This window comes from Myotis myotis, unplaced genomic scaffold (assembly GCF_014108235.1).
Source record: "Myotis myotis isolate mMyoMyo1 unplaced genomic scaffold, mMyoMyo1.p scaffold_m19_p_5, whole genome shotgun sequence".
Lineage (NCBI taxonomy): Eukaryota > Metazoa > Chordata > Mammalia > Chiroptera > Vespertilionidae > Myotis > Myotis myotis.
In genome coordinates, this window is record NW_023416357.1 from 81,242,620 (window position 1) to 81,252,458 (window position 9,839).

Sequence of the window (9,839 nt, forward strand, 5' to 3'; positions counted from 1 at the left end):
AAGAGCCAGGAATTGGCTGATGTTGGCAAATTCAGGGCCATCGGGATCAGCTATGCAGAATGTGTGCTGCATACATCCAGGGTGAATCACTCCCATACATTGCAAAGTGAAGGGCAGCCCCTACAGCTGTGCTGTCTACAACCCACACAAACAAGTGGCCGCCCTGGGAAGTTACAGGGCGCTCTGTGGCTCCCCAGTTTTATCTCCTATGAACTGGATGTACCAGTCAGGGTCTTGGCAGGAAACAGAATGGACCCCCACCTGATTCAAATGAAGAGGCTTCTATGAAGGGTGGGCAGCGTTAAGGGAGCAAATAAGGGATGGAGAAACACTGGAACTAATGCTGTTGGGGCCCACTGAGAGCTGGAGCATGGAAGGGGCCTCTGGCAGCAGCTGGAGCCGTGGAAGGACATGGTTATTACCAGAGACTCGGGTCCTAAACCAGGAGAGAGCAGGAAAGGAATTCATTTGGAGATGCATTGAAAGTGAGGCCTCTAGGACATCCAAGGAGATTTTGGGGGGAGATCACCAAAGGGATAAAGCTGGAGCTCAGGGACAAATCCATGCTGGCGGTGGAGACTACGAAGTCATGGAGCAGATCATGAGGGGCCCAGGAGGGAACCCAGACAGACTACTCCCCACTCAGCCTGCCCTGTGCTCCTTCCCATCTCCCTCACTCTCCGATGCCCCGCCCACAACATATATAGGATCATCGATTTATCCATTCATTTGACAAATATTTACTGAGGACCTAGGACATGCCAAGTACTTAATTGTAAGAATTTTTTTTATTTTTATTGCAGCAGTAGAATCATTTGAAAGAAAGGCCCTAACTAAACCAATAGATTAGCCCTGCCTGCACGGCTCAGTGGTTGAGCGTCGACCTGTTTCCCCATCCCCACACTCAGTTCATGGCACTCCTAGAAGTGGGCAGCATTTGTAGTGACTAAGATCCCGGACTCTGCAGTCAGACTGCCTGGATCCAAATCTCAGCTCTGCCATGACCTCTCTGTGCCTTAGTTTTCTCATCTGTAAAATGGAGCTAATAGTGGCACCCACCTCATGAGATTGTTGGGAAGAATAGCAGAACATATAGTTAAGGTGCTTGGGACAGTATCTGCATTCAATAAGCTGGGGCTGTGTGTGCCACCCATTATCACCATTATCGTCCCTCTGTCTCCAGGGTGGGGACCCAGATACCCACTCCCCACTCCTTGGTCCCACTAATCCAGCACTTCCCAGTGGAATATAATGTAAGCTTTAGATGAGATTCTGAATTTCCTAATAGCCACATTAAAAACATTTAAGAGAATTAAGGAAAATGGATGTTAATTTTATTTAGCCCAATATATAAAAATATAATTGTTTCAACACAAAACCAATATACACATTATTCATGAGCTACTATTTTTCTTTTTAAAAAAATACTTTTATTGACTTCAGAGAGGAAAGGAGAGGGCGAGAGAGATAGAAACATCAATGATGAGAGAGAAACATTGATCGGCTGCTTCCTGCACGACCCCTACTGGGAATCGAGCCCGCAACCTGGGCATGTGCCCTGACAGGGAATCGAACTGTAACCTCCTGGTTCATAGGTTGAGGCTCAACCACTGAGCCACACTGACTGGGCTTAGATATATTTTTTTTGAAATTTGGAACTATGTCTTCAAAACCTGGAGTGCATGCTACACATATATAACACATTTCTCTTTGGACCAGCTGCATCTCGAGAGCTCGATGGCCCCGAGTGCTGGTGGTGGCTCCCATACGGGATGGTGCGGGTCCAAATGGTCAGCAAGCTTTGTGGATTCTCGCTAATCTGCTCCCTCATCACCGTGTCTACTCATCTTTCAGTTTTGCTCTTAACACTTCTCTGTGAGAGCCTCTGAACTGGTTTTCTCAGGCCTGAATCGACCTTCTGCTCCGGTTTGTTTCCCTTTTGTGCCCAGAGAATGTTCCCAAAATGCAAACCTGATCATTTCTTGCCCTGCTGCAACCTCTTCAGGGGTGCTCCTCCCCCTGTGAACGGGCCACCTTTGGCCTATTAAGCCCTAATGATGTGTCCCTGCCAGTCCAGCCAGATAGCCTCATTTCGTGTTCTCCCCCAGATCCTGTCTGCTCGGCCGCCTTCGGTGCCATTCCCTACTCGGGCTGCTCCCCCTTCCGACACTCCCCTAATTTTCTCACTGGTGAAGTGCTACTCATCCCTAGGACTTAGGTTACATGGGTATCTTCTGAGACACCTGTAACCCCCAGAGGATGACCTAGCCGTTACTTCCCTCCTGCCACTTCCTAAACACCTCACGCATATTTCTGTTTCAGCAGGCGAGGCACTGCTTATTTCTGTGGGTTCACTTGTCTATCTTCCCAACCCCTTACGACAGGAACTGTGCCTCTTGCCTCTGGGTCCTGGGCACCGAGCTAGGCACACTCTCATCGCATCCCATGCCCGCAAGTCTGGCTTGCTCTGGGATTTATGTGTTTGAAAGGAAGCGGTGAGAGAGAGTTTTAGAAAGGTAGTTTGGGGCCAGGTGGTGAAGGGCTTTGGTTGTCAGGCCAAGGAGAGTTCAGATATATTCTGGAGACAGCAGGGAGCCATGTAATTGTCTAAGCTGGGGTCCTGTTGGAGCTGGGACAAAGGGTGAGGTCAAGAGGGCATTTTGGCCTGAGTGTCAGGCTCAAGGTGAGGTTAAATCCAAACCCTTGGCACCCTCTGCCAAGGCCTAAAGGGGAATGACAAGCTCAGCATTCAGAACCACCTTTCCTGAAAGCTACTTAGGGATGGTTTGGAGAGAGGAAGTGAGGAAGAGGCCTAACACACCTTGAGCTTCTATAGGCCAGGCCCTTTTCTCACTTTAAATGTAGGAATGGATGTAGGGATGAATTTTTCTAGTGACTCTAGGGGAGAACGTTCTTTCCACTGTACAGAGAGAAGGAAACTGAAGGTTTCTTAACTGAGGTTAAGAGAATTGCCCAAAGCACCCTATAGTAAGCATCTAAGCTGGGATCCTGTTGGACCTGAATGCTTGTTGGAGAGCCTGGAGGCTGCAGAGGAAAACCAGGGAGAGCCTTGGGCAGGACCAAGCTGGTGCTGCACCCGGAGCAGGACATCCGCACTAAAGTTGCTCGCTGGACTCTAAGGCTGCTTCCCCATGGCCAGATCCCTCAGGGTGGCCCTGTGAGAGCGCACACACCAGCCTGAAGGTGCCTTTGAGTGGCATCAGACAGTGGCACAGGCTTTGAAACAAAATGGGTTACTTACTTTGCCCCCCTCATCCCATAAGATCTTAATTAAATTGACAGGGTCTTCTGGTTACAACCAATGCCTTAGCTTTAATAATACCTTGATTTAAAAATCCTTGAAATAATTTTTGGCTCCTTTAGCATAAAAAGTTTCCCCCCAAAGCCTTTAATTCTGCAGTCCTCTATTTTTCCAATCAAAGGAAACTCCACAGGACTTTCATGGCCTTAATTAATGACTCTCTAATCAGAGTTCCACTCTGACTATTTATCTCCCCCTCTCTCATTTTTTTGCTGGTTTCTCAATGAAGGGCTTATCTAGCACTTGTTTCAACTTCAAACAGACACTTCATAATAGTAAATTGCAATAAGGTCTTATCAAGTGGAACACCTTCCATTCTCTTTCTTCTGGGCTTCAGTATCAAAGCCGCCCCTCAGGGAATATGGCTGCCTTCCTGTCTGGTTTTCAGCAAAACATGCCTCTGAGGAGCACAGGGAGGCAATTTAGATTATGTACAACAAAGACCTCCATGGTAAGTCCTTATAAGACAACTAGAGGCCTAATGCACAAAATTCGTGTGTGTGTGTGGGGGTCCCTCAGCCCAGCCTGTGCCCTCTCGCAGTCTGGGAGCCCTGGCTCCTTACCGCCTGCCTGCTCGCTGCTCCTTACCACTCGGCTGGCTGCTCCTTCGCACTGCCACCACCGCTGCACTCGCCAGCGTGAGCCCGGCTTCTGGATGAGAGGCCCTCCCCCTGTGGGAGCACACTGACCACCAGGGGACAGCTTCTGCGTTGAGCGTATGCCCCCTGGTGGTCAGTGTGCATCATAGCGATTGGTCATTCCCCCATTCAGTCGATTTGTATATTAGGCTTTTATTATATAGGATGGTGGGCTGATATTTACAAGGCCATCTGGAGATTTCTGGTTTGAAGGATGACACCTGACAATTCTACCTTAAGTGCTAAAGTTTAATAATTATGGGTAGAGATGTGAGCAGGGCAGGCACCAGCCCCTGTTGAAATGAATGGTAGGTTCATTTTTTGGACTGGTCATGTACAAGGCTCACCTGACATTTTCTTTTTTAAAATATATTTTATTGATTTTTTACAGAGAGAATGGGAGAGGGGTAGAGAGTTAGAAACATTGATGAGCTGCCTTCTGCACACCCCCTACTGGGGATGTGCCTGCAACCAAGATACATGCCCTTGAGCAGAATCGAACCTGGGACACTTCAGTCCGCAGGCCAATGCTTTATCCACTGAGCCAGACCGATTAGGGCCTGACATTTTCATTTGCTGTTCTCTTTTTGTCTTCATCACATACCCAGAAATAAAAAACACAATGTGTTTGTTACTCAGGGTCCAAAACTTTAATGGATGTGTTCCAGATGCCAGCCCTTGGAGAGCAGTTTGGGACTGGCTCTCCTCTTCCCTGGAGCTTGGGAGAATGAACCGAATTATTCACTGATTTACTCAGATTTCCAGCTAATATTTACTAAGCTTTGATTGAGGTGATCTTTATGTCCGGGGAGACAGAGATGAGTGGGAAATTACCTGTGGTCTCGGTGTGTGCAATGTGCAATGGGGGAGATGGCAAACGTGTTAAGCATGGCAAGGGGAAGTGGGTCCACACAGAAGATCTCTGGGAGTGCAGAGTGGGCACCCGTCCTGTGGGAGGGGCTGGTGAAGAGCTGGATCTTGTAGAAGGCTCACCAGGGGGACCCAGAATGAGGGTGGAAGAGTGTAGAGTCTCTTTTATTTTTTTTAAAAAAATATATTTTTATTGATTTCAGAGAGGAAAGGAGAGGAAGAGGGAGAGAGAGACAGAAAATCAATGATGAGAATCATTTCCTGGCTGCCTCCTACACTCTTCCTACTGGGGATTGAGCCACAGCCTGGGCATGTGCCCTGACCAGGAATCGAACTGTGACATCCTGGTTCATAGGTCAACACCCAAACACTGAGCCACGCTGGCTGGGCTGTGGAGTCTCTTTTATATAAGGGCACTGATCCCATTCACAAGGCTCCACCTTCATGACCTAGGCACCTTCCAAAGGCCATACCCCCTAATGTCATCACATTAGGGATTAGGATTTCAACAGGTGAGTTTTGGAGTGGGAGGGGACAGAAACATTCAGTCTCTAGCAAAGGGCATTCTAACAGAGGGAGCAGTCTGTGCGGTCATGGCGATGAGAAAGATCTCGGCCCATTGAGGGATTCCATTGCTCTGTGGCTAGAGCCTGGGAAGGGATGTAGGATAGGGGAAGGCTGACAGAGGCATTTGTGTTTGGGGGTTGGGGTGGGGGGAAATAGGCAGGAAAGACAGGCAGAGGACTTAAGTGCCAAGTCAAGGAGGTGAGGGTGGGCAGCCAGCAGAAGTCTGTTTCCAAGAGTGAAGGGGATCACACTGTGTCTGGGGGGAACTTTCTGGCAGCCACACAGAAGAAAGGGCAGAGGGAGGGGACACAGGAGGCCAGGGCACCTCTTGGGGAGTTAATATAAAGGCCCATAGAGGGCCTGACAAAGGCCAGGAACAGGCACCATGGCAGCAGTGTGAGAGCTGCAGGGGTGGAAGTGTGCAGGGAAAGGACCTAAGAGTATTCTAGAATATGCCCTAACCAGTTTGGCTCAGTGGATAGAGCATCAGCCTATGGACTGAAAGGTCCCAGGTTCGATTTCGGTCAGGGGCATGTACCTTGGTTGCAGGCACATCCCCAGTGGGGAGTGTGCAGGAGGCAGCTGCTCGATGTTTCTCTCTCAGGGGTCCTCAAACTGCGGCCCGCCGCCTGCCAGGTGTTTTTGCCGCGCCGCTGTGTGCATAGGAATTTGTTCATGGTTTTTTTTTAAACTATAGTCCGGCCCTCTAACGGTCTGAGGGACAGTGAACTGGCCCCCTGTTTAAAAAGTTTGAGGACCCCTGTCTCTCTCATCGATGTTTCTAGCTCTCTATCCCTCTCCCTTCCTCTCTGTAAAAAAATCAATAAAATATATTTTTAAAAAAATAGGATAGACCAGACTTTAGGCCCCATCAGCTATGGGGCAGGGGGGCTGGATTTCATTCTGAGTGGTGGGTGCATGGTGGAGAAACCCAGGTGGGGTGGGGGTTGGCCCATAGGGCTGTAGATGCCCTGCTCATCTCTGCAGAGGGGCAAGAGGATGCTGATATCCAGCCTGGGCTCTGTGTCCACCCAAAAAAATAGGGGCACCTTTCCCTAATTTGCACAAGCGTGGGAGGCAGTGACCCTAGAATGGAATTCAGCAGTCTGAAGGCCTCCAGGAGATGAAGATGTAGATGTTTGAGGGGTGGTCCATGGCAGCAGCCTAGGGCATTAGAGGAGGGGGGCATTCAGGGTGACAGGACCCAGCCGCGGCAGCAGCACTATCCTGATGGTGATCACCAGGGTCCAGGGCTGGCCCTGTCATGCCCGGCTTTTGCACACACCTTTGATTTTGGCCCCTGAGTCTGTAACCCTCATTCTACTCAGCTCTCTGACTTCGGACCTTGACTCCCTGATGCCACCTCTAGCCTGAGCCTGCCCGCAACTCCATGGGTTTTTGCATGAACCCTGGCCTTCCAGATAGAGCTGGAGGTGGGGATGACATAGAGTCACAGGTGGAGGGAGAAAGAAGGTGCCAGGGAACAGACTGCATCACCTGGACAGCTCCTTTGGGAGATGGCCTCTCTCCAGCTCTCATTTGTGCCTGCAGGTGCCATCCCAGCCATTCTGCTTCCCAGCCCTTTCAACACAGCACAGAATCCTGCCTTTGCCCCTTTGCCATGCGCCTACTCAAAGTACCACCAGACTTTCAGCCTCCACTCGCTCCTTTGGATCATCAGGGACAATGCCTATTTATTTATTTATTTATTTATTTATTTATTTATTTAAATCCTCACCCGAGGATATTTTTCTGTTGATTTTTAGAGAGAGTGGAAGAGAGAGGGAAAGACAGAGAAATATCGATGTGAGAGAAACACACTGATTCATTGCCTCGTGCACGTGCCCTGACCAGGGCCTGTAGGTGCCATTGATCAGAATCGAACCCGGGACCCTTCAAGTCACAGGCTGACGGTCTATCCACTGACCAAAACCGGCTAGGGATGCACCCTTCCTAAGGATCCTGTAAGTCCAACTGAGAGTGAAAATGAGGTCTAACCTGACTAGGCGCCCACAGGGCTTAGCATAGAGCCTCACCTGTGCAGTTTGGTTTGTCATGGATGAGGGCTGCTCAGTGAGAATGAAGCACAGGGCTGGGCAAGTGACCTAGGTCATGCAAAAATGCAGATGGATAAGCATCAAAAAGTCGACCTTGCCCTCATGAAGTCATTTTCTAACAGCTTCTGCAGGGCAAAGGGCCACTTTGCACCAAGCCACCAAACCACGCATATGTTCCTAGAATATTAGAAAAGACTAATTGATGCTTCAGTGACAACTTGACATCTCAAAACGAAGGCTGTCCACTGCTAGCTAGAGGGTGGAGCGGGTGGGGGAGTTGTCTTCTGAACTCAAGTATCCAAGCTGACAAGGGTCCAACCTAGGGAAGGTTTGCTGTGACAGGAACAAAAGGGGGTTGGAGAACCCACACTCCCTCTTTTCTCTTTGGCTCAGAAGCGGCACAGGTTCTTTCTGCTCATAGTCCATGGGCCAGAGCTAGTCCCATGGCTCTGCCCAGCAGCAAGGGAGGCTTCTGAGGGAGAGCTTCTCTGTGCCCAGAGTGGACAGAAGATTCAGATGGTGGTCAGCACCAGCAGAGTCTCCGATACTTATTCATGCCTATTTGGGGAAAATTTTACGTTGCTTAGACCCCTCTCTTGCCTCTAGGGCAGTGGTTCTCAACCTTCTGGCCCTTTAAATACAGTTCCTCATATTGTGACCCAACCATAAAATTATTTTCGTTGCTACTTCATAACTGTCATGTTGCTTCTGTTATGAATTGTCATGTAAATATCTGATATGCAGGATGTTCTTAGGCGACCCCTGTGAAAGGGTCGTCCGACCGCCAAAGGGGTCGCGACCCACAGGTTGAGAACCGCTGCTCTCGAACCGCAGTCTCAGGGCCACCAGTCGTGCTTTCTGCTTAATTACAATGTTTTTACCGGTTCTTACCCCTGTGGTGACGGGGAACTTGACCCTTGCTGCCACCCCACCATGCAGCTAAGTCCAACCTGACTATTACAAAGTTCTTCCTTATGTTCAGTTGACACCTTTCATCCGTTGACCCCCAATTCATCCTTGGGGCTTAATTCTTAATTCTTCTTTCCTGCATGGCTTGGGAAATGTGGATCACTTCCCCCTAATCGTTCCTTCTCTAAGTTCAACATCTCTCTTGTACCACAGCCCCTACCTGCCCTGGCTGCTCTCCTCTTCACTCACTGTTGGTTTATTTTACCATCAGCTCTAAAAGTAGGAGCTCCAAGTGCTGAATTGCAGAACTTGGCAGTAGAGAGGGTGTGAAGAGCTGGGTGGGGGAACCCTTGGGCAGATCCCCCACCACAAACACTCAACTTGGGACACTTTTAGGTGGGATGTCATGATATAGATCAGGGGTGGGCAAACTTTTTGACTCGAGGGCCACAATGGGTTCTTAAACTGGACCGGAGGGCCGGAACAAAAGCATGGATGGAGTGTTTGTGTGAACTAATATAAATTCAAAGTAAACATCATTATATAAAAGGGTACGGTCTTTTTTTTTTTTTTTTTAGTTTTATTCATTTTAAACGGGCCGGACCCAGCCCGCGGGCCGTAGTTTGCCCACGGCTGATAGAGATTCATTGTTTGAACTCCCTACCGCCTTCACGCCTGTGCCAGGATAAAGCTTGTAAGGTCAGCATTCCCCGGGGTGTTGCCCCTTTTTTGCTCTAAAGTTTTGGTCCCCTGCAATGGACTGAATATCGGTGTATCCCCCACCCCAAATGCATAGAGACCCTAACCCAGTGGTTCTCAACCTTGGCTGCACATTAGAATCACCTGGGAATCTTTTAAAAATCCTGATTTCTGGGCCTCATCCTCCGGAAATTCTGTTTCTTTGTTACTAATGTTGTGGCCCCACCCCATAACAAAGAAACAGAATTTCTGGAGGATGAGGCCCAGAAATCAGGATTTTTAAAAGATTCCCAGGTGATTCTAATGTGCAGCCAAGGTTGAGAACCACTGTCCTAACCCTTAAAGTAATGCATTAAGAGGTCAGGCCTTTGGGAAGTAATTAGGTCATGAGGGTGGAGTCCTCATAAATGTGATTAGTGCCCTTATAAAGAGACTCCAGTGAGCTCCCTCACCCCTTCCACCATGTGAGGACACAATGAAAACACAGCTGCTGTCCATGAACTGGGAAGCAGGCTGATAATCTGCCGGCGCCTTGATCTCGGACTTCCAGTCTCCAGAACTGTGAGAAATAAACTTCTGTTGTTTGTTATTCCCCAATCTATGGTGTTCTGTCATTGCAGCCTGAATAGACTAAGATATCCCCTTTCGTCACTTATCACCAAGTACTCTCATTAAGCTCCCAGGGAGGCATTTGGTTAGCTGTGGCTCCATTGCCAGCAAACTTTTTATCACCACATTTGAGGTGGGCTTTCAGCATTGGCAATTGGGCACACTCCA